The sequence below is a fragment of the Moschus berezovskii genome, chromosome 15, assembly GCF_049115385.1.
Source record: "Moschus berezovskii isolate FMDL1 chromosome 15, NW_MosBer_1.0, whole genome shotgun sequence".
In the NCBI taxonomy this organism is placed as follows: domain Eukaryota; kingdom Metazoa; phylum Chordata; class Mammalia; order Artiodactyla; family Moschidae; genus Moschus; species Moschus berezovskii.
Window position 1 is genome coordinate 49,823,528 of NC_142474.1, and position 25,841 is coordinate 49,849,368.

The window sequence follows — 25,841 nt, forward strand, 5'->3', positions numbered from 1 at the left end:
TGGTGTTCCTCCTACTCAAGAGGAAAAGAGTCTAACACTCAGAGGAAAAGCTGCAGGGCCTGGATGGAAATCACATGCCAACGCAAGCTAGTGAAACAGATGAATAGCAAGTGTGGATTTCACAAATCTAAATTTACCTACTGCTTTGCAGATTACCAAGTACTCTATGAACCTTATTAACTCGTTTAATCTTCGCAACTGCCTCAGCATCACCGGGGAACTTGTTAGAAACGGCAAGTTCTCCGTTCTCCGCCCTGGCAGATGTAAAGCATCGGAAAGTGGGGCGGGGCTTCGCGACAAGTGTTTCAACAAATCTCAGGTGGAGGTGGGCGGGGGATTCTGATCAGCCAAAGTTAAGTATGAGAGCCACTTGGGGAGGGGGGGAGAGAAAGGAAAGGTTTTCTGTCCAGACCCGCAGGTCGGAGGGTGACGGCATTTTCACAGTTGTGACTGGAGGGGCCAGGACGGTCTCCTTGACAACGGGCCCGGAGCGCCTGTGACTACAAAGTTCGCACACCTTGCTGGGTTTTATCCCTGGATCGGCTGGACACTCGGAGCTCCAGTTCCCGGTCTCTAAGGTCAGTGGCGCCCCTCCGGCCTCAGAGCGGCCGCCGGTCCGGAGCCCCGGGAGCGCGGCGAGCCCTGGGGCCCGGAGCCGCCGGACGCGTGCGCGCGCGCGCGCTCCCCGGCAGGCGCGGGTGCGCGCCGAGGGGGTGGGTCGCCTGGGCCCCGCTGGCCTGGCGTGCGGTCCGAGCCACTCAGAGCGCCTGGCGGCCGACACCCGGGGGCCCTACAATTAATACCCGGCGCCCGCCCGCCGCTCCGGGACTCGCGCGCCCGCTCTCGGGGAAGGAAGGAGGCGCTCGCTGGGTCCTGACCCTCCTCGCAACTCGTCTGCTCTGGCAGCTGCGGCGACGGAGAGCCGGACAGACCCTCTTGAGCCCCTCGTCGAGAGCCAGATCGCGCAAAGACCAGTGTTCCACCCCCCCGCCACCTCGTCGCCGCGGGGAACTCTGCGCCAGCGGTCGGCAGGCAGGTGGGCGAGCGCGCCGGCTAGATGAGTGCGGGAAGTCCGGGCGCGCCGGTGAACCCCTGGGCTGGGGACGCGGACCCTCGCGCGTGGGTGTCCTCTCGGCTCCTCCTGGCCCCTCTCCAAAGTTGTATCCGGGATCTGGGATAGGGGGAGAAGGGTAGGCTCACCTGCTGGAAGTGTGTTTACTCGGGCGAAAGAACTAGTCATTGGCCAGCCACTCCCCCCTGGCTGGGGAGCGACACGCCGGCCGACCTTGGGCTCCCCCAGGACTGCGACTGTCCCTGAAGCTGCCCCAAGCGTCTTCCGAGTCCTAGGACTCGGGGGTGATAAGGCCACCACCCTCTCCTCCTGCCGTTTAATTCGGGTAGAAGAGGGCTACTGAGAATCAAGACCCAAACTTTATCTGACACAGTGAAACTGACTTTCCAGGGCTTTTTTAAACTCGTCTTGCGCACGCGGTTAATGGTGGGTTCCTGAGGACACCTCCGGGGAGCAGGGCAGTGGCCCCGGGGCACAGGGACAACCCGGTCCTCTTGGACCGGGGTCGGGCCCAACTCGCGCGTACCGGCCCAGGACAGTCCCGGCGCGCTGGCCCCTACTCTCATGGGTGGCCGCGGTGGGAGGCGCGGGAGTCCCTGCGCTCGGCCTGGCTCCATGTTCCCGACCCGCTCCGGCCCGGGGAAGCCCTGGCCGGTGGCCCGGCAGAGGGCGCCCGCTCCCGATCGCCGCGCCGGCCGGAGGAGGGAGGGCACTCGAGTGAGGCTCCAGGTGAGGAGCTGTGAATCATCCCGGGAGGGGGACCCGGTCCTCGTTCTGGGAAAGCAGGCAGGGAGTGGCCGCGGCGCTGTCGAGAGTCCGGGCTGCCCAGCGGCTGTCAGGCGGGGAGCCGCAGCTGTGCCCCGGCAGGTCTGGGGAAAGTTCGGAAAGGAGGTGAGGAGCGTCCCTCCGCGCGGTGGCCGAGGGCAGGGATCGGCCGCGCAGAGCTCCAGCGGGCAGACACTAGGACGCGCCGCGGCGCGCCCTCCCCTGGGGGCCGGAGGTGAGGTTAGTTAGACTTGGGCTTGGGGTGGTCCTGCCGGGGGGCGGCCGATCCCCGGACAGCGGCGATGGGGCGCTCCCGGGGGCGGGGGCCCGCGGGATCCGGGAGCAACAACAAAGGCCCGGCGCGGCCGCCGCTCCCACCCACTTCCGTCCCCGGCGCGCCCGGGCGCGCGCCGCCCCGCGGCACCGGCCGGCTCAGGCTTCCCCTCCGCGGAGTTTCGGGAAGTTAGCGGGGCGGCCCGTTAGGCGGGGAGGAGGGGCGGGGAAGGGGCGGCCCGGGGAGGGACACGCGTGTGCCCAGAACTGCGACACTGCCGGCCTCCCTGTCTCACCGCCTGGGCGGAGGGCAAGGGCAGCAGCGGCCCCCGGGCGCTTTCCTCGGGGTCCCCGGGTTGCGCCCCTGCGGTGGGAAGTGCCGGCGCCGCGCGCCCTGCCAGCCCGCCGGGCCACGCCCCTCCGCGCGGGCTCCCGGAAGGGAGGGGCTTAGTCCCGGGGTGACAGCGGCCGGAGGGGAGCTCCAGAAGGCGGTAATTGCATTACTGTGAGGGACGACCCGGCGGCTCCAGTTCAGGCCGCAATCTGGGTCAGGTGCGGGGTTAAGCGCATCTGCACAGGCATTACAGCTCCGGTGCAGTCCTGACTGTTGTAATTGGAAGTTCCGCCGAGGGGAGAGGACGGCGGGGATAAAGAGGAGAGCTCCTGTCCTCCCCCGAGGTTGTGGTCACTGCGTGCAAACCCCAGACTTAGGCACAAGCCTGTCCTTGGGATGGCAGGGGCAGCGTCTCCCTTGTGCGACAGACGCTTCCCGGGAGCAGGACGCCAGAGGAGGTGCTGCCCAGGAGAAACCCGGGGCGCTCCGCTCTGGTGTGAAACCGTATCCCGCCGTAATCTATGGATAGATTTCACGTTTTCTTATCTGCCGCCACTCCCTTCTGAAGTAGGGAAAGGCCTTCTGTACGAGACTCTTAGGTCCACTTAGGAAGGATCGTCACCATTCACTTTTAAACCTCCCAGCCTCCCGCAGAAAGATGACTTCTATCGTAAAGATGGGGAAACGGGCTCAAAGAGGTTTCCAGCACCGAGAGTCTGTCCGGATCCAAAGGGTACCTTTCGTTTGCTAGTCCCAGTTCCTGCGCCAAAGGCTGCCCCTCGAGAGGCATTGTGGATTGGTTGTCGCAGAGTCAGTGGGACAAGCTCTAAGCCTGGGTTCGGTTTGATGGTGTTAGTTATTAGGATTAGATTGACTTAACTTGTGGCTGACTTTTGCGTGGTTCAGGGCTTCAGCTAAACAAAGTTTATTTATTTAGGCCACCGCGAGCAACTTGCAGGATCTCAGTTCCCCAACCAGGGATTGAACCCTAACCGCTAGGCTACCAGGGAACTCCCCCAACTCTTAGTTTAAAGCTTAAGGTATATGAAGACAACTAAACTGCTTAGAGTCATCTGACAGCACCAAAGAGAGGCAGAAACAGCTGTGGTTTGCCTCAGCAGGCATCTCATTAGACAGGTGGGCTTGGGCTCAGGAGTTCTATCTAGGAAGCTCGCAGCTCCACTGGCCTTCCTGCAAGAAGAGGCCTGCATTTCCTACCCCATCTAAGCGCTGACATTGCTGCCACGTGTGTTTAAAATGAAGTCTTCCTTGGAAATGCATCAACCTTCATTAATTAAAGTCATAGCTAGTAGGTTATGACTTTAAAATTCCTGTTAGGCGTCTGAGATCATCACATTTTTAAGCTTTATTGAACTCCAGTTTATGATATGAGAAGGTGGTGTTGTCTTGAGTGTACTGAAAGTGTGTTGTCTCAGAGAAAAATGTTGTTTGAAACCCTGGAATGACATTCCTGACTCAGAATGTCCTAGGGCACTGCCACTTGTGCAGACAGCCAGGCGTGATGATTAAGGGCCGGCTTCCTCTGCTGCCTCCACTGTCTATAGGCATGTAATGCTGGGGCTTCCCAGGTGGCACAAAGGTAAAGAATCCACCCGCCAAGCAGGAGACATGGATTTGATCCCTGGGTTTGGAAGATCTCCTGGAGAAGGAAATAGCAACCCACTCCAGTATTCTTGGCTGGGAAATCCCATGAACAGAGGAGCCTCGAGGGCCAGAGTCCAAAGAGTCTGGCACTACTTAGCAACTAAACAACACCACAATCATAGCATTGCCTGGTTTCAAGCTGCAAGGGTTAAATGTGATCATTCATATAAGGCACTTAGTAGCACAGATCCTAACACGTAGTAGCCACTCAACAAGTGTTAACTAATAATGAGGAGGTTTGAGAACAGAATCTTCTCTTCCCTTGTGTGGAGAGGTACAATAGTTGAGAGTTAACTTGATCTTCTTCATTCATACAGCAAGGTAATGCACTTAGCTATTCTTTCTTGTCAGCAAGTGCTATGTGTGTGTCTGTGTTGGGGGTGGGGGTGGTAATGATGGAAAACTTTGTCTAGTCGCCCAAGGAATTTACAAGGAGCTCTGGAACCGCCCGGTTTTCCTCCTCCTGTTACCGCTGTGTAATTTTGTGGCCAACCTTCCAGCTATTCCTCTTTCTTTTTAAATTCAAAGCCAGTATCCCGTGGCCAAGAGGACAGGACTCTAAAATAAAAAAAGCCCTCAAAACCACCAAACAAGCTGGAGAAAAGGAAGCAGGTCTTCTCTTTATGCCTTCACTAGCCATTGACAACGCTAAAGAAAATTTTTGTGTCTGTGAAAATTGTGCTGGCCTGATCCTGGCAAGCAGGAAAATAGAATAATTTCAAGAATATAATTGGAAAATAGAACATTTTCTGGAGTCTGTTTAAAGATGAGCCACAAAATTGATCAGGGAGGGAGGAGAGTTTGAGATAACATTTTAAAACTGTTTGCTCAAATATGGTCAACTCTGTATGATGCCCAAATTGCCAAACTAACATTTGGAAGGTGGCAGAGAGGGATCTGGTTACGTCCAGTTAAGCTACACAACGAATGAACATCCAGGATAACTATTTCATATGTTAAAAAAAAAAAAAAAACTTGGAAGATTTTTGATTTAGCCAATGCAAATGGAGAAATAGTTATTTTTAAGTGTACTATGTCAAGTTGTTGATGAAAGCCTCCTGAACATTGTTGCTTCCTAGTTCTTGGTTTTTGCATTTATCTTTTATATAATCATCCTGGGTGAAGGGCTGGAGACCTTATAACATCATTAAATGCCACCCAATGGTGAAAGTTGTCACCAAGAAGGGCATAGAGTGGAGTCCAGGGTGGGATTGCCCTTGAAAGCCATAGATAGATTTTTCCATTTGGGTGTGAATGAGCTGTGTCTGTAACCAGGGGACGGCGTGCAAAGGGTTAGCAGCAAGGTTTCTCCCCTTTTGTGCATCTCGCTTCATTTGTAGCTACTTGTTGAGTTTCCAGGGCGGAAGAAAGAAGCAGCTGCGGGGCATGCGCCAGACCTGCGCTGGGCTGTCGCTTCCATTGTGGGGAAGATGAACAGGCAGCCTTATTTTGGATCACATAGCAGCTTGTTCAAAAGCATCTTGCATTCCCCAGCTGCTCCACAACTTCTTCGCGTATGGGAGAGAACTTGCCAGCTGCTGGGGCAACTGTGCTTACATTTGCTGCTTTTGTGCAGAAACCCAGGAAGGTAAAAATCCATAGACGCCTTTGTTAAACTGTAGCCATTGTAAAGAGTCTTGTTTGTTTCTGTTATGTCAATGTTAGTCCAGATAGAGGGTCTCGGGAGAAAAGGAAATGTCAGAATTAACATTCCCCCTCCCCATACCTTTTTTTTTTTTTTTTGAGGATGACCACCGTGTATGTAGTTTTTCCCTCCTGAAAACCTAGGCTGCTTTTGTATTTCGGTGACTAACAAAGAAACAGGTTGCATGGTAAAACTAAGTGGGTTTGTTTTTTTTTTAAGTTGCTATATTCATCAGGGTTAATCATATATATTCTTCTGTTGTGTGAAATGTATAGAAGTTACAATGTATGTCCTGATTGTGCACTTTTATTTTCTGAAGATTTAGGGTATTTTGCATTTGTTAGAGCCAGTCTGTGCTTTGCCCACACCCCTTACCTTATCTTTGAGAAAATTGCAGTTTCCAAGAAGTTGTTACTTACCCAAGATGACTTAGCTCTTTGGTTTACTTCAGTACATCTTTGATTGAATGTTTACATGCAAACAGGCCTGGAGAACCTTGAAGATGAAAAAGGGCTTGGGCCTAGCCGTGGATGGACTCCCAGGTCAGAAATGACAGACAGAAACAAGTACAACATGAGGGCTCTAATAGAGGTGTGTGTGTGTGTGTGTGTGTCTGTGTCTGTGTAGGTCAGAAACGACAAATAGAAATAAGTACAATGTGAGGGCTGTAATAGAGGCAGTGTGTGTAGGTGTGTGTGTGTATAGGTGCCTCTTCAGAGGGCTTTCTATGTAATCCCGTTGGTGTTGTCACCATGTCTGCTCAAATAAAGCCAAGGAGGAGAGTGTGGGGCCAGGAAGATGGGAGAGTCTTGATAAGGTTGATCAAATGTTGAGTTCATATCCTAACAAGAGAAGGCTTTGCATGTGCCTGTAGACACACCTGTCTCTACTGGAGCTCCCCAGTTCCCTGACTCCTGCCCAGCATTCAAAAGCATGTGCTGTGCTTAGTCTCTCAGTTGTGTCTGACTGTTTGCAAGCCTGTGGGCTGTAGCCCACCAGGCTCCTCTGTCCCTAGGGATTCTCCAGGCAAGGATACTGGAGTGTGTTGCCATGTCCTCCTCCAGGGGATCTTCCCCACCCAGGGATCGAACCCAGGTCTCCTGCATTGCAGAAAGATTCTTTACTGTCCGAGCCACCAGGGAAGCCCAAGAATACTGGAGTGGGTAGCCTATCCCTTCTCCAGCAGATCTTCCCAACTCAGGAATCATTGCAGGTAGGCAGATTCTTTACCAACTGAGCTACCAAGGAAGCCCACTCAAAAGCCTCTTGCCTCCTAATTCCTGTGAATGAAGGTGAACAAATGACCTCTAGCAGCTACAAGCATAAATCCAGTGCTTTATAGGAATTGAGTCAGCTTCAGTCCCTTTCTTCTAGGAGAGGTTATAAAATAAACTCTGGTCACTTGTGTGTGTGTGCTAAGTCAACTTCAGTCGTATCTAGTTCTGTGACCCTGTGGACTGTAGCCCACCAGGCTCCTCTGTCCACGGGATTCTCCAGGCAAGAATACTGGAGTGGGTTGCCATGCCCTCCTCATGAATAAAACCCTCTGATTCTGATGCTCATCTCACTCTTAGCAGCTTTTGTGCTGGCACCCACTGTGGCTTCAGGTCTCCCAGCGACCCATTAATTGCCAAGTTAGACCCACAGTTCTAAGCCCTTTAATCTCCTTCAGGGCTCCGTTGACATACCCACACATCTTTGATTTCATCTCCTTTGCACAGGAATCTTAGATTTTTGACAGAATCTCAACTTTCAGTTGGTTTTGCTGCCGTTTCATTTCGAGACCCTGAAGAACTGTGTTTGGTTCTCTGAGCTGATGACCTGGTGTGGCAAGAGAGGGGAGGCCTCAAGGGTGTGGGGTATATTTTACAAAAGAGAAAACCAGCTCTGCCTTTGAGAACCTTGCCTGGGCTAGGATTAGAATGATAAGATCCTGCCTCAAAGATCCGTGCCCTTGCTGATGTCAAGACTTGGTGTCTTGAAAGGATCAACTTGTTTGAAACTAGAGGACAAGTCCTCACCTTCTGGGGACTTCATTGTGTGTCTTTTGTCTGCATGGTCCGCACTGGATACTTTCCCTGGAATAATTCTTTTCCTTTCTACACTTCTCTGCATGTTATAAATGTCCGCTTACCAATGTTCTGTTTCCAAGTCTTGGCTCTTGCGGGCAGTTGCCAACTTCTCTTTTGTTCCTTTATTTTATAATCAAATTATAGTAGACTTACAATGTTGCAGGTGTAACAGGTGCAAGTGATTCAGTTATACACTCACATACGTGAATATAAATCTATTGTTTTTCAGCTTCTTTTCCATTAGCATTATTATAAGATATTGAGTGGAGTTCCCTGTACTATAACAGTAGGCCCTTGTTGGATATCTTTTTTAAATATAGGGGTGCGTATCTGCTAATCCTAAACTTCTAGTTTATCTGCCCCCCTTTCCACTTTTGGTAACCATAAGTGTGTCTTCTTTATCTGTGTGTCTGTTTCTGTTTTGTAAATAAGTACATTTGTATCTTTTCTTTTTTTAGATTCCACATATGAATGATATCATATTGTATTAGTCTTTCTCTTTCTGACTTCACTTAGTATGATCACCTCTAGGTCCATCAAGCTTTATAACACGGGCATCCCTCCTACCTGTCATGAACGAGCACACGCGTGCATGCCTGTGCACACACACAGAGGCCCAACATGGCCAGCGGACGTGTTACTCTTCTTCGGCTAGCCCAGCTCCTTTCGGGAGATGATTTCACGTTAACTACATCTCAGAGTGTTTCATCCTCGTTCAGTGCTCTGGGTGCAATAGCTGCTTCCCTGTAGGAGGAAGAAGGTGATGAGCTTTGGGGGTACATCCATGAGGGACCACTTTTTGTCTCAAGGCCACCCCACCCCGGTGAGTTCCTTGTGCGGACACAGTTTTGCTCCCATATGCCTCCTAACAGCACCCCACACCCCAAGCTTTGGCTGCCTTCTCCTCCTTGTAAGACCCTTTTCTTTTCCTTCTCTCTGATGAGCTGCCCTTCTTCTCCTGGTCTGTGGCCGTCACCCAGCCACCTCCCACAGCTGTTGGTTTCAGGTGTCTTAGGGACACTTTGCCTGGAATGCCCTTATCTCCATCTGTCATTGGTGTTTAATTGCTCCCCCACTATCCAACCTGCCCTTTGACACGGGGGGAGTTCTCCCCCTTGCCATCCTCGCTGCTTGCTTCTGCTGGCTTTTCCTCCTCTGGCTGATGGCCGATCCTTGGCTCATCCTGTGGCCCTGTTTCGGCCCCTCCGTGTCTGTGCTTTCCCAGGCCTCCCAGTGCATGGCTTTGTTTCTGTCCTGCTTTTTCCTTCTCACTTCCTCTGCTCCCCACACCACCCTTTTTTTTTTTTACCTTCTTGATTTTTATTTGTTGAGATGTAGTTGATACACCAGCTTCAGGTGTACAAACACGACGATTCAATATTTGTATATGTTACGAAATGACCACAATAAATCTAGTCAACGTCCATCACCACGCGTAAGGACACATTTCTTGTGCTGAGCATTGTTGAAGTTTACTCTCTTAGACTCTTTCACCCAATCCTTTCTCCCCTTCTGCAATGGTGCTTCCTGAGAAATAGATTCTTTCTCATTTATTTGTTTTAACCCACACTTCGCAGGCCCTGCTGCCTTTATCGTCAGCCAGTCCCGTTTGACTGTCACCTGCATTCGCTATAATCATGACATATGTTATATGCACTATTACAGTTTTTATTTTGAGGCTTGTAACTAAAAATGATTCTTGGAATTGAACCTTGGAAACACCAGTCTTGAAACTGGTCTGGTCAGGGCATTTGAAAGACTTGAACTTTGAGGGAAAGGTTTTGAGATTTAGTTTGGCTTCCCTTTCACATGGCAGCACCTTGGAAGTCACTGAAACATGAACTTGTGTTTTGATAACTTTTTCCTTGCAAACGGACATTGTACATACACAGAACAGAATTAACGTTTGCTTCCCACACCCCGCCCCTTCAAATTATACTTTTGAAAGACCTTTAAAAGAAGTTGAGTTTGTGCTGGGTGGCCAGTCTGTTTCTGTGTAAATCCTGAAAGACTGGTCATCTTGAATCTGTGCTGTTCCAGAGGGTCATGTCGGGTACATCCTGGCTGTGATCCTGCATCTGTGAAAATACACTGGAGAGGAGGTCCGGGGAGATCCTTCACAGATTCACCCCAATTTGGGACTCTTTATTTTTCTCTCCAAAGCTTTGGTCACAAAGAGGCATCCTCAGGGTCAGGATGGAGCAGCCTGGCTGTTGGGAGGCAGTGGAAGAGGATGCCTTGAAACAGGGCTGCAGGAGGAGTTTCTGGGGTTCAGCTCCTGCTCAGTGGTGATCCCCATGAATTCTGGAGCCCTCGCATCTTGCTCCCCACTTTTTTTTTTAATTTTCTAAAACAAAGAGAAAGGATGCTTCCCTATGCCAAAATGGAGTTTGCTTATAGATCTTCCCAATTAAAAAGGAGCCCAGTTTTCTTGCCCTGGTAGACAGGGGAGCCTGCTTAAAGCATTGGGATAGAAGCTTACATTCCTACAGACTCACTCAGAGCAAAGGATCTTTGTTTCAGCCAGGCTCTTTAACTGGTGTCCAGTGGCATCTCAGTGTGGTTACCAGGTTCAGTTCACTTAATCTTGTTATCTGTCTATATTAACATCTGGGGAAAGGCTTTTTAAATTGGGATTATGTAGAAACAAGATGTGAAAGCATCAAGTGGACTGTTCACTCACTGATTTGGTCAGCAAATAATCTGTTAACTATTTTGTGTGGGCTTGGTATTGAGACTGTAGAGTCGACCCTGACCTCGTGGGGTGTACAATTGGAGATGGGTTTGCCCCCACAGAAGCACAGGAGCATGTTGTGGGAGAGATGTGAGTACACTCCAGGTGTAACGGGGCACACAGGATGCGCTGGTGGGGGCGGTGATGCCGTTGATTACAGCAGCGTGGAAGATTGGCTGGGACTGTGTATCGGGCTCTTTGCTGAGGCTTGACATGCAGTGCAACTTTTCATCAGCACCATCTCTGAGCTGAAGCCTTCACAGGCTAAGTACCCCGAATGAGGCAAGACAGTAAGTAGTGGAGTCTGGGTGTGAACTCGGATCCCAAGCCATCAACTTTATTTAATCAAGGAGACAACCATATCAGTGTCTGGTAGGTTGGCTTTTCCTTCTGTGGCCATCTGCACCACCACATGTAATGAAGGAAGGAAGCCTGGAGAGCGGTGTGCCTACAGGATGTCCGGTGGGGTGCACACGACCCCCGCTGTCCTCTCAGGGATGTATGGTGGGGATGTAGTCCAGACAGTGACTCTGAGTCTGTAATTACGAATTTTCTTGGAGTGTCCTTTATACTCAGTGTTTTGCCAACTGTGTTTCTAAAGAGGCTTTCTTATCCCTCTGCCAAGCTCTGCAGCAACTAGCTGCCAGGCTTATTGTCACTTGGGAGGGACTGCCCTCCAGAGCCCTCCACAGCGAGCAGCCTCTTTTCCTGGTGCTGTGTGTCACAGCCAGCAGCTTCTAGTGTCTGCCTTGCTGTTTTCAGCGGTTTCTGGGGGAGGAAAGAGGTTCTATTTCAGGCCTGTTGGAGGGAAGAGGGACTTCCCCATCTGTTGGAGGCAATCTGCGTGCCTGAAGCTGCTCTCAGAAGTCTCATCTTCACATCCAGCGTGGTGTAGACTACACTGCTCTTATCTTGAATGCCTTTCAAGGATCAAACGTTGGTATTTCTGATAAAAGCCCAGTTGTGATTTAAGAATACTGGCTAGGCAGCTTGGCAAAACCTACTATTCTTGGAGAAAAGGAGAGGCTTGAAAGGAAAGCTGGGCCTGCTTTCTCTCAGAGGGAGTCTGTGCGGACCCAGGGCAGCCTTCTCAGGATGAATCACTCTGGGGCTTAAGAAGAAACTGACAAGGATGGTCTGCTCCAGGGCTGTGTCTATGTGTCCTGTTTCAGATGTGGCTCTTGATAGCCGGATAAGTAGAAAGGTAGTCTTCTGTTCTGAATTGTATGCTGTGAGGAGGAAATTCCATGCTTGAAGACTTGAAGGGAAGCAGGCTCTTTTTGTGAAAAGCTGTATTTTTAGTCTGTTGGATTGTAAGTCCAAAAGGTCTAAGAATAAGGCTAATAACACCCTGTTACACCCAGAGGGTACCCTCACCTCCCCCATAACATGTTCCTGTGCTTTTGTGCACCGCATTCCTAGAAAAATTGATAGATCGTGAACCCAAGTATGGAGAGAACTTACTTCAAGTAGTGTTAGACTATTTCCTTCCCATTCCTCATAATGAATTTGATGTAAGACTTTTAAATAGGATATATGTATGTGGTATGTAGATATATATTTGCATATATATGTTTATATTCTTATTCTGACCCCAGAGTTATCCAATTATCTGTTGAAAAGCAGTCATCATCATAAAGTTCTGACGTTGAATTTCCAGGAAAAAGAAAAGCATATTGTATGCATGACAGGAAAATTACACAGTAGAAAAATGTTTCACTTGATTATTTATATAAACCCAACATCTGTGTGTTTTTTAAAAAAACTTCCTCATCACTTTTAAAAATACTAAAAGCTTTCACCACATGGCTTTTTTTTTCCCCCTATACTTGGTTCTCCCAGGGTTGGAAGAAAGCACAAGTTAGTTACAGCAGGCAGTGAAAGCAATTTATTTTTTTTTTTCCATGAACAAATTAGTTCCATCCCTAATGTCTAGGCTTCTTCGGGGGGTACTTAAAGGAAATTTAAGTTTTGCAGGGGTACTAAATCCTGCAAATTTATTGTAGAAAACTTTTTACTTTCATTTTGAGCACAGACACTAGTTCTAGCTACAAGTAGTAGCATCCTTAATCAGATAGTAGAGCTGCTAATATCTATGCGTGCATGCTAAGTCACTTCAGTCGTGTCTGACTCTGTACAGCCCTATGAACTGTGGCCCGCCAGGCTCCTCCCTCCACGGGATTCTCCAGGCAAGAATACTGCAGTGGGTTGCCATGCCCTCCTCCAGGGGATCTTCCCGACCTAGGGATTGAACCTGTGTCTCTTATATCTCCTGCATTGCAGGCAGGTTCTTTACCACTAGCGCCACCTGGGAAGCTAACATTTACAGGCCCACTTATATATTTTTTGCTCCATATACATGAAATCTGTGAGATCCTGCATATGCGGCTCTGCAATAGATTGAATTCCCTGAAGCGGAGCCCGTGGATGAAGAGGGCCAACTCTTCGTTGGCCCATCCCTTCCATCTTCTACTCTATTCCTTCCCAAGTCAGCTGAAAGTCCCCTTCATAAAGTTAAGCGCTGTTTGCAGTGTTAGTCACTTGGTGGTATCTGACTCTTTGTGACCCCAAGGACTGTAGCTTGCCAGGCTCCTCTGTCCATGGGATTTTCCAAGCAGAAATACTGGAGTGGGTTGCCATTTCCTTCTCCAGGGGATCTTCCCAACCCAGGGATTGAACGTGGGTCTCCTGCATTGCAGGCAGACTCTTTCCTGACTGAGCCGCTGTGTTTGCATCACCTTTTTCTCCTCCATGCTTTTGGTTCTCTCTGGTTGCCAGCTCCACACGGCTTGCTGAGAGTTTACCCCAGAACCCAGAATGGCTTTCCTGCTTTATCTGCTGTCCCGCTTCCCAGGGCTTTCCCCATTGTTTTTGATTCCAGGGAGACCTGGGGACAGCTGATGAGCTGTGGAGGAGTTGCCCCCATTGTGTTTAGGCTTACGAATTAGTTATCGTCACTCAGTGTAGGCGACCACGGATACCTGTGGATTTAATATTTTTTAAGCTTCTGTATAGATAGAGACAATTTAGCAGATGAATTCTTGAGAGAATTATTCTCCAGATGGGTTTCCTACTATTATTACTATTATTCTCGAAAGTATCATTCATGATCTGGTAGGACAAACAGCTCTTGCTAAGAGTAATGCCTTTTTCAGTGAATATTGGAAGTTACCGTTAAAGTGCTATGAATATGACTTCTCATGAATAATCACCATTTAAATTTAGGAGATTTCAAGCTTATATGAGCGCTTTTATGTGGAGAACACATTCACATCACTGAACCACCACCTGAAGTAGGTAGTGTTATTCCCATTTCACAGAAGAGCAGTATTGAAGCTCACAGGGGTGGAGAACTGGGCAGAATTACTTATGTAGTGGGTGACAGGATTGAGATTTAAACCTAGGTCTTCTGACTCCAAGGTACACTGACCTTCCAGTGCACTGAGCCAATAAATAAATGGTCATACTTCCATACTGTCAGGCCTCCCAAGTGGTGCTAGTGGTAAAGAACCCTTCTGCTAATGCAGGAGACTTAAAGGACTTGGGTTTGATCCCCAGGTAGGGAAGATCCCCTGGGGGAGGGCATGGCAACCCACTCCAGTATTCTTGCCTGGAGAATCCCCATGGACAGAGGAGCCTGGCGGGCTACAGTCCATAGGGTTGCAAAGAGTTGGTCACAACTAAAGCAGCTTAGCACACACACACTCTTAGCATGCACACAAGTCCACGTTGGTTTGGAGAACAGGATTCAAATATTTGTCTGCTTTTTGCTGAAGGTGTTGACTGTCCCAGATCTGTCTAACTCATGGTGACAACACTGTTTGCTTTGCTACTGTTTTAATGTGTATATCTTCCAATCACCATTCCCACTGTTTTCTTTCTTCGTTTTTCTACCTCATTCCCTCCCTCCTCTTTCATTCCATTCTTCCTTTCTTTTTCTTTACTTTCCATAGATTTACTGAGGTATAATGTTACCACTGTTTCTTAACTTTCTAACAGGGTTTTGGGGGAAAGTTTGGCCCAGTGTTAAGCCAAAATGTATTAATTTCTTGGGCTTTATGTAATTCAGTCTTAGAAAAGTTACTCAAACTTTTTTGTTATTACTGTATTTCCTTTTACTTGCAGAGAAATCTCTTCAGTGGTAATTTGGGAAATTTTCGAGCAAATAAATCTAAAAAGGAGAGTATTGGCTTGATATTTGACAGTTTTTACCCCTCAGTTATCTCTCGATTTTCATATTAATAGGAACCAATGACCATGAACATTGAAAATAATATACTTAAGTAGTTTTTTATAGTTTCACATGCATCCCATTTAATTTCCTAGTTTTAAGTTTTTTTGATTTATGGCTGTGCTGGGTCTTCACTGCTGTGCGGACTTTTTTCTGGTTGTGGTCTACAGGCTTCTCGCCGCAGTGGCTTCTCTCCTTGCAGAGCATGGGCTCTAGACACTAGGGCTTCCATGGTCGTGGTACATGGACTTAGTTGCTCTGTGGCATGTGAAATCTTCCCAGGCCAGGGACTGAACCCATGTCTTCTGCTGTGGCGAGTGGATTCTCAATCACTGGCCCACCAGAGAAGTCCTCATTTAATTTCTTTTCGAACTCTCTACGACGAACTTGGCTTGTCTTTTCTATTAATAGATGAAGAAATTTAGGCTCACAAAGAAAAATGTTCTACTCAAGATCATAAAAGAAGCAGGTTCTAGGGTCTGGCCTGGATTCCGTGTCTTCTGACTCTTAGCCCTGTTTTTTCATTCTTGATGTGATTAGGTCAATAACAAGTGATATTTTCCAATGGGATTTGAAAGAATACTTAAAATATCACTTTCTAGACACGAAAGCTGATCTCCGAAGAACTGATGCTTTTGAACTGTGGTGTTGGAGAAGACTCTTGAGAGTCCCTTGTACTGCAAGGAGATCCAACCAATCCATTCTAAAGGAGATCAATCCTGGGTGTTCATTGGAAGGACTGATGCTAAAGCTGAAACTCCAATACTTTGGCCACCTCATGCGAAGAGCTGACTCACTGGAGAAGACTCTGATGCTGGGAGGGATTGGGGGCAGGAGGAGAAGGGGACGACAGAGAATGAGATGGCTGGATGGCGTCACCGACTCTGTGGACATGAGTTTGAGTGAACTCCGGGAGTTGGTGATGGACAGGGAGGCCTGGCATGCTGTGATTCATGGGGTCGCAAAGAGTCAGACATGACTGAGTGACTGAACTGAACTGATACATTTGCTACAATTTTAAAAGTTTGTTATCAAGCTGTTTAACTCCTTCCTTTCTCTCTCAATGCCTTATGAGATGGAAGACAACAGCTGTTAGAAGAATGTCAATGACCACTATAAATAAAGTAAAGCTCTTCATTGAGGGTGAGAAGGAAACGTATTGGCTGAATTCAGTGGTGTGTCATGATTTTCAGTGATTAGAATAAAGATACTGGCATGTTTTGCCATTGAAGATCTTGCCTTTCCCCGTCTTTGAGATTTTTCCAAGAATATGTGCTAGAAAGGTAATCTCTGTACATGGAATGTTTATTGACTGTGGGAAAGCAATTAATGTTTATTGAGCCATGCTTTCTGGTGTAGGCTGTGTGCTAGGCATGGTCTGTACTTTACAATAGCTCTTGTATAGTCCCATAGATGAGTACCTGAAGTCTCAAGAAATTTAAATTTAAGTGGGGAGCTGGTGTTCTTTCTAGGTCTATAATATGAGTAAATCCAGATTCTTTGGACTCTACCATCTCTAAATTCTGTGATTGGTTTTTTTTAAAGATTAACTTTCCTAAAAATACTTTCTTCTCTAACTCCTGGTGAGCCTGGAAGCCAGACAAAAGTATTCAAGCATTCCTTGGAGATATTTTGGATTTGATTCCAGACCTGTGCCATAAAGCATGTATTGCAATAAAGTGAGTCACATGAATTTTTTGGTTTCCCCATCCATGTAAAAGTTTTGTTTACAATATAATGTAATCTATTAGGTGTACAATAACACTATGTCTAAAATAAGTACATGCCTTAATTAAAAAATACTTCCCTGGTAGTCCAGTGGTTGAGACTCTGCACATTCACTTCAGAGGGCACAGGTTCAATCCTTGGTTAGGGAACCTGAGATCCCAACATACCATGTGCCACAGCCAAAAAAGCAAAAAAAAAAAAAAAAAAATTCTTGTTAAAACATGCTAACCATCATCTGAAACTTCAGCAAATTATAGTAGTAACTTCAGAGATCACTGATCACAGGGCACCAAACAAATATAATAATGAAAAAGCTTGAAATATTGCAAGGATTACCTAAACACAACACAGGGATGTGAAGTGACCAAATGCCACGGGAAAATGACTCCAATAGACTCGATCAGTGCAAGGTTACACTTTCATGGATGTTGTTCAGTCACTAAGTCATATCCAGCTCTTATGACCCCATGGACTGCAGCACACCAGGCTTCCTTGTTCTTCACCATCTCCTGGAGTTTGCTCCAGTTCATGTCCATTGAGTCAGTGATACCATCCAACCATCTCATCCTCTATCGTCCCCTTCTCCTCCTGCCTTCTAGCATTCCCAGCATCAGGGTCTTTTTCCAATGAGTCAGCTGTTCACATCAGGCAGCCAAAGTATTGGAGCTTCAGCTTCAGTCCTTCCAATGAATATTCAAGGTTGATTTCCAACCTGAATATTACGATCAGGATTGACTGATTTGATCTCCTTGCAGGATCGATGCAAGGTTGCCACTTATGTGGATATTGATTTGTAAAGAACCCAATATCTATTAAGTGCAGCAAAGCAACGTGTGATAAAATGAAGTATGCCTATACCAGTTATGATGATATCAGTAAGAAGCCAAAAGAAAAATTTTCTATAAGTTCACCTGAATATGGACTGTCTAGGGTAAAAGAAGGGTAGGTAGGGTAGAAGAGTACCCTTCAACCTTAATATGCGAATGGATCACCTGGGGATCTTGTTCAAATCTTTTCTACATTTATTGATTTCCTATCTACTTGTCCTAGTAAATATTAAGAGAGAAGTATTGAAATATGTGACTATTCTTATGAATTGGCCTTTTTTCTTGCACCTATATCAGTTTTTGCTTCATATGTTTGGAAGCAAAGTTGTTGAATAGATGTTTAGGATTATTAGTTCCTATTGATGAACTGGATATTTTTCATTATGAAATGACTTCTTTTATAGCAGATGATAATTTTTGCTCTGAAATCTTTGTCTGTTAGCCTGATATATCTTTTTCCATCCTTTTTCTTTAAACCTATCTGTGTCTTTATATTAAAGTACATTTCTTATAGGTAGTATGGATTTTGGATCTTTTATTTTTCCAGTTTGACAATATCTTTTAATTGGTGTTTTCACACTTAGACCATTTACATTTAATGTAATTACTGATATCATTAATTTGGAGTATGTAATTTTCCTGTGTTTTTTTCTCATTTATCCTTTTATTCTCTTGTCCTGTTTTTCTGCTTTCTCTTGGATTATTTGAGAATTTTTTATGATTCCATTTTCTCTCTTTTGATGGATTATTAGCTCTATCTCTGCTTAGTTGTTAGTGGTTGCTTTAGGGTGTATAGTATACATTTTTAATCCTCTACCCTTAAGTGATGTTATTACTACTTTGTGCTAAGTTGTGTCCAAATCTTTGTGACCCTGTGGACTGTAGCCCACTGGGCTCCTCTTTCCGAGGGATTCTCCAGGCAAGAATACCAGAGTGGGTTGTCATGCCCTCCTCTAAGGGATCTTCCTGACCCAGGGATTGAACTCTTGTCTTTTACATTTCCTGCATTGGAAGGTGGGTTCTTTACCATTAGCACCACCTGGGAACTAATTGTCTACCCTTAAGTGATGTTATTACTACTTTATCTGTATTACAAGAACTTTACAGGGACTTCACTGGCAGTTCAATGGTTAAGACTCCACACTTCCATTGTAGGAAGTGTGGGTTCCATCTCTGGTTGGGAAACTAAGATCCCAGTCTGGCAGGGTGTGGCCAAAAAAGGAAAAAGAAAAGAAACTTAACAATAGTATACTTCCGTCTTGGTTCTTATATTGCTTTACTTTCATATATGTAATTAACTCCACATAATTTTATTATTTTTATTTTAGAAATCATTTCTCTTTTAAAAAGATTTAAATAATAAAAGAATCATGCATTTGCTCAGGTAATTGCTATTTCTAGCGTTCTTCATTCCTTTATGTATATCCATATTTCTACCTGATACCATTTTCCTTCTGATTAAAAGGCCTTCCTTTAACATGTTAGTTATGCAGGAATGCTGCTGATGAGTTCTTTCCATTATATATCTGATAATGTCCTTATTTGCTGTCATTTGTGAAACATTTCTGAGGGTACAAAATTCTAGATTGAAATTTTTTCCCTTTCATTTCTTTAAAGATGTTGCTTCACTGACTTGTCACTTAGGTATTTGCAACATAAAATCTGATGTCATCTTATCTTTATTCTTCTATGCTGTGTTCTTTTTCCCCTGGTTGCTTTTATGATTTTTTTCTTCATCACTAGTTTCGAGCAATTTATGATGTGCCTTAGTAAAATTTCTTGTGCTTGGAGTTAGTTGAGCTCCTTGTTTCTTTGGGCTTATGTTTTTCTTAGACTTGGAACATTTTCAATCACTATTTTTTCAAATTTTTTTTCTGCCTCTCCTCTGCCATGAGGGCACAAATTTCATGTATATCAGAATGCTTGAACCGTCTCTACAGCTCATTCATGCTTTGTTCATTTTTTTTAACTTTTTCTTTTTTCTCATTTTACATGTTTCTATTGCTGTGTATTCAAATTCACTAATCTTTTCTTTTGCAATGTCTGTTCTACCATTAATCTTATCCAGTGTATTTTTCATCTCACACAATGTAAGTTTTTATCTCTATGAATTTGATTTGTATTTTATATAGTCATATCTCTATTTAAAATCCTGAATCTCTATCCTTGTCTGGTAATTCTAATATCTGTCTTAATTCTGGGTCAGTTTCAGTTGTTTGATATTTCTCCTCATGTGTTGGATTTTCTTGCTTCTTTGCATGCCTAGCATTTTTTAAAATTGGATTCCAGACTTTGTTATTTTCATCTTTTTTGCATTCTGGATACTTTTGTCTAACTATAAATATTCTTTGGCCTCTTTTGGGACCATAGCTAAATTAACTGGGAACAAGTGATTCTTCTGTATCTTACTTTTGAGGCTTGGTAGGTATGAGTGGACAGTGCTCAGTCTTGGGCTACTATTTCCCACTAAAGAGGCAAGATCTTCCTGAGTACTTAATGCCTCTGATTTATGAGGTCTTCCAGTCTGTCTGGTGGAAACAGGTACTATTTGGCCCTGTGTGAGCACTGGGCAGTGATACTTCTAATACTCTTTGGTATTTTTTTTCCCCAGCCACAGATAGTTTGCCCCTACCCCCACACTGTTCAGTGCTCAGCTGAATACCCCAGTGGCTTTTTGCAGATATCTGGAGTTTTCTATCTGTACAGCTTTCTTCTCTTTCCTTCAACCCTATCTGCCTTGGTCTCCCTAAACTCTTAGCTCTGTATCTTCAACTCAAAATCTCCTGGGGTTTTCTTGGTTTCTCTTTCTTTGTGACTTGGCCAGGAAATCTCTTAAGGCAATAAGCTGGAATAGTCTCACCTTATTAGCTTCCTGTTGTCTTGTCTCCTGAAAACCATTACTTCCTATATCATATATTTTGTCTGGCTTATTTTCCTTTCTTTCCTTCTCTTACCTGCCCCCCCCCCCCCGCCCCCGCCCCCATACACACTTTTCTTTTGCAGGGGCAAAGGATGTTTTTCTTTATTTTTGGTTGTCTCAGGTAAAGACTTAAATCCATTTCCTCTTATTTCATATTGGCCCAACTAGGGACTTTCAATAAAATTCAGGTTCTGTTCAGTAAGTTTCAGCTGGGTCCTTAAACTTTGCATTTCTAAGAAATTTCCAGATGATATTGATGCTCCTGGAAAAAAGACTACTTTGAATAGCCAGAGACTCCAGAAACTCAATTGAATGAATCATGTATATAATTTTAAAATTTCTGATAGTCACATTGAAAAAATTTAAAAGAAACAGGTGAAATTGACTTTAATAATATATTTACTTTAACCCAGTCTTCCTAAAATGTTGTCATTTTTACTTATAAACAGTATAAAAATATTAATGAGACTTCTTTATTTTATTGTTCTAATTCTTGAAATTTGGTGTATATGTTAGCACTGTAGCATTGTTAAGTTCAGTTACTATATCTTCATCTGAAATACATGGCTCTGTGTTTAGATTTAATAAAATTTGTACTTGAAAAAGTAGATTAGTGTGACCAACTTTCAAACATATGTAAGTTTTCCAATAACTGAATCTACTGTCAAAACATTTTTCCTTTTAATATATGCCATTCAAATAGACAAAACTGGTTTATCTTTTTAGAAGAATTGGTTTTTATGAAACAGAAACTTGTCAGTTGTAAAGTCTATTCAAATTATGTGTATTTGTTAATTCTCATGCCAACTCAGAATTGCTGACATCAAAATCAAAGGCTCATTGTAAAAATTGAAAACCAATGCTAAATTTATCAATATCAGTAAAGTATCATTCAAATTTCCTCGTACATTGGAGGCAATTTATGTAATGCTTTTGGTTTCAATCAAATCTTTTGCATATCAATCCAGGTTATGAAAAATGTATGACCATTATTTTTCATTTATGAAAAGTATCAATTTTGATATATATTCTCACACTTTCTAGGTAGGTCATAAACAATGTTTTCCTCTCCATGGAGCTTTAAACTTAGCTTGTTCATATGCAGTATGGTATCTATCAGAAAATGTATCATGGTGCAGTTTTTTAATCTTTATTATTTGTTTACAGAAAACCATGAACTGTTTAACTATACAGTGAATCTTTGTAAAACTCTTCCATGACTCAATCAAAGATCACTGGCAGAGAATACATAATCATTAAATTCATTGTCATGTATTTATTTCAGCAGTTCTTTAAACTGGTGGTAAAGGCAATGCCAAAGAATGCTCAAACTACCGGACAATTGCACTCATCTCACACGCTAGTAAAGTCATGCTCAAAATTCTCCAAGCCAGGCTTCAGCAGTATGTAAACCGTGAACTCCCAGATGTTCAAGCAGGTTTTAGAAAAGGCAGAGGCACCAGAGATCAAATTGCCAACATCCGCTGGATCATGGAGAAAGCAAGAGAGTTTCAGAAAAACATCTATTTCTGCTTCATTGACTATGCCAAAGCTTTTGACTGTGTCGATCACAATAAACTGTGGAACATTCTGAAAGAGATGGGAATCCCAGACCACCTGACCTGCCTCTTGAGAAACCTGTATGCAGGTCAGGAAGCAACAGTTAGAACTGGACATGGAACAACAGACTGGTTCCAAATAGGAAAAGGTGTACGTCAAGGTTGTATATTGTCACCTTGCTTATTTAACTTATATGCAGAGTACATCATGAGGAACGCTGGGCTGGAAGAAGCACAAGCTGGAATCAAGATTGCTGGGAGAAATATCAATAACCTCAGATATGCAGATGACACTACCCTTATGGCAGAAAGTGAAGAGGAACTCAAAAGCCTCTTGATGAAAGTGAAAGAGGAGAGTGAAAAGGTTGGCTTGAAGCTCAACATTCAGAAAACAAAGATCATGGCATCTGGTCCCATCACTTCATGGGAAATAGATGGAAAAAACAGTGGAAACAGTGTCAGACTTTGTTTTTTTGGGCTCCAAAATCACTGCAGATGCTGATTGCAGCCATGAAATTAAAAGACGCTTGCTCCTTGGAAGGAAAGTTATGACCAACCTTGATAGTATATTAAAAAGCAGAGACATTACTTTGCCAACCAAGGTCCGTCTAGTCAAGGCAATGGTTTTTCCCGTGGTCATGTATGGATGTGAGAGTTGGACTGTGAAGAAGGCTGATCGCCGAAGAATCGATGCTTTTGAACTGTGGTGCTGGAGAAGACTCTTGAGAGTCCCTTATACTGCAAGGAGATCCAACCAGTCCATTCTAAAGGAGATCAATCCTGGATGTTCATTGGAGGGACTGATGCTAAAGCTGAAACTGCAATACTTTGGCCACCTCATGCAACGAGTTGACTCACTGGAAAAGACTCTGATGCTGGGAAAGGTTGGGGGTGGGAGGAGAAGGGGACGACGGAGAATGAGATGGCTGGATGGCATCACCGACTCTGTGGACATGAGTTTGAGTGTACTCCGGGAGTTGGTGATGGACAGGGAGGCCTGGCGTGCTGTGATTCATGGGGTCGCGGAGAGTCGGACACGACTGAGCGACTGAACTGAACTGAACTGAATTCATAGCATTTATGTGCCTATATTGAACAATTTTAACAATATCCGTGATGGTTTTTGTAGGCTGTGCTTTAGAAAGTCGGCTGAAAATTATTATCATACAGTAGAATGAGTACTAAGAGGAATACCAGTCTCTTCCTATAAAAATCTAGTAAGTCTTGATTTTTGACCCAACATAGCAAACATCATGATGGAAACTTTTGTTTTCATATCTAGCTGAAATCCTTCTTTGCAGATGTAAAAGATTCAAAAGTATCTTCACCATGAGTTCTATTTTCTCAGTCAATGAACTGGCAACATTTCTTCATGAATTTCAAAGTCTTTGGAGACAAAACATACCCAAAGTTCTAACTGAGTGGGGTCTCTGATAATGCATAATTGATCTAAAGCTAATTACTTGTGTTTTTCAAATTTTAAATTTATCTTATATATTGCTAGAAATATCAAAGGGGGAATTGTTTGGTTGCTAATTAAAAGTCACTCTTTCAACATTGTCTTTTTACCTTTTCCTCATAATTTTCTAACAACATTTCCATAAATAAATAATTTATTTTACCATCTCTCCATCTAAAAATGTTCCTTTATTTTTGTTTTTATTCAAGAATCCAAGATGTTTTATACCTGGGCATAGTTACATGCCCAAATTTTGCTAAAAGTCATTAAATTTTTTTCTTGGTCATTTAATTATGATTTTGGTTGATTCCTTTGTTACTGTTGGAAGGACACTGAGCATCAAATGTACTGCCTTTTCTAAAATTGTCTCTTAGTATTGTCTGCTTTATTTTTATTTTTTAAATGCAATAAAAAACTGTTTCAGTTTGTTCTGTCACAAAAAATTGCAGTTGTCTTTATTTTTTTTTTAATTGCAGTATAGCTGATTTACAATATTGTGTTAGTTTCTAGTGCACAGCAAAGTGATTCAGCCATATTCATATTCTTTTCCAGATTATTTTCCATTATAGGTTATTACAAGATATTGAATATACTTCCTTGAGCTATATAGTAGGACCTTGTTATTTATTTTATATATAGTAGTGTGTATCTGTTAATCCCATACTCCTAACTTATCCCTGTCCTCTTTCCCCTTTGGTAACCATAAGTTTGTTTTCTATGTCTGTGAGTCTGTTTCTGTTTTATAAATAAGTTCATTTGTGTCATAGTTTAGATTTCACATATAAGTGATATCATATGGTATTTGTCTTTCTCACCTATTTCATATAATATCATCATCTCTAGGTCCATCATGTTGCTTCAAATGGCATTATAACCGGTAAGGACCTACTGTATAGCACATGGAACTCTCTTCAACGTTATGTGGCAGCCTGGATGGGAGGGGAGTTTGGGGGAGAATGGATAAATGTATATGTTTGGCTGAGTCCCTTCATTATTCTCCTGAAACCATCACAACATTGTTAATCAACTATCAGTTCGGTTGCTCAGTCGTGTCCGACTCTCTGCGACCCCATGAATCACAGCACGCCAGGCCTCCCTGTCCATCACCAACTCCCGGAGTTCACTCAAACTCATGTCCACAGAGTCGGTGATGCCATCCAGCCATCTCATTCTCGGTCGTCCCCTTCTCCTCCCACCCCCAACCTTTCCCAGCATCAGAGTCTTTTCCAGTGAGTCAACTCGTTGCATGCGGTGGCCAAAGTATTGCAGCTTCAGCTTTAGCATCAGTCCTTCCAATGAACACCCAGGATTGATCTCCCTTAGAATGGATTGGTTGAATCGCCTTGCGGTACAAGGGACTCTCAAGAGTCTTCTCCAACACCACAGTTCAAAAGCATCAATTCTTCGGCGATCAGCTTTCTTCACAGTCCAACTCTCACATCCATACATGACCACGGGAAAAACCATTGCCTTGACTAGACGGACCTTGGTTGGCAAAGTAATGTCTCTGCTTTTTAATATACTATCAAGGTTGGTCATAACTTTCCTTCCAAGGAGCAAGCGTCTTTTAATTTCATGGCTGCAATCAGCATCTGCAGTGATTTTGGAGCCCAAAAAAATAAAGTCTGACACTGTTTCCTCTGTTTTTCCATCTATTTCCCATGAAGTGATGGGACCAGATGCCATGATCTTTGTTTTCTGAATGTTGAGCTTCAAGCCAACCTTTTCACTCTCCTCTTTCACTTTCATCAAGAGGCTTTTGAGTTCCTCTTCACTTTCTGCCATAAGGGTGGTGTCATCTGCATATCTGAGGTTATTGATATTTCTCCCAGCAATCTTGATTCCAGCTTGTGCTTCTTCCAGCCCAGTGTTCCTCATGATGTACTCTGCATAGAAGTTAAATAAGCAAGGTGACAATATACAGCCTTGACGCACTCCTTTTCCTATTTGGAACCAGTCTGTTTCTCCATACACCTATACAAAATTGTTAAAAAAAAAAACAAAACAACAAAACTCCCATACTTCTCCCCTGTCCACCCTCCCAAAAGAAAGGAACACTCTGATGCTTTTCCAGTGTCTTTAGGAAAACTGGAGATCTGGTCTGAACTACAGACTGTGCCTCTGTGTTGGATGTTCAGACTCATAAGCACATTAGAAAATCAGTTCCTTTAAGCAGTTTCTAAGCTCCGTGAACATGGACCCTCTCCCACTTTGTGGAGGATTACCCTTAAACATATTAGAGCATCTTGTAGTTCATGGTTTGGGAAATATTGGGCTAACTAGATCAAGGGTCTGCAAAATACAGCCTGCAGGCCATACTGGGCTTGCCTCCTATTTGTGTAAATGAAGTTTTACTGGCACACAGTCACAGTTGCTGATTTACAGTTGTCTGTTTTGACAGACGGGCAGAGTTGTGCATTTGCTGGAGACCCATATGGCTCACAATGCCTAAAATATTTGCCATCTGGTTATTTACAGAAAAAGTTTGCTAACTTCTACCCAAACCTCGAAGTGATTCGTGAACATGGTTTAAAAAAGTCAGATGGTAGAGAAACAC

The 25,841-nt window shown here is 44.4% G+C and overlaps 1 protein-coding gene across 4 annotated transcripts in view; it reads left to right on the forward strand.

Moving 5' to 3' along the window:
• Positions 1-395: 395 nt before the first annotated feature.
• Positions 396-25,841, forward strand: part of SVIL (supervillin) — a 278,811-nt gene continuing 253,365 nt past the window's right edge. The window contains exon 1 of one of the 4 annotated variants that reach the window (XM_055429928.2): positions 396-578. The gene's annotated coding sequence lies outside the window, so the exon portion shown is untranslated. Of the gene's footprint in view, positions 579-749; positions 1,037-1,821; positions 1,964-2,041; positions 2,073-25,841 lie in introns of those variants that run through there. The other 3 variants (XM_055429919.2, XM_055429937.2, XM_055429945.2) reach the window with 3 other exon arrangements.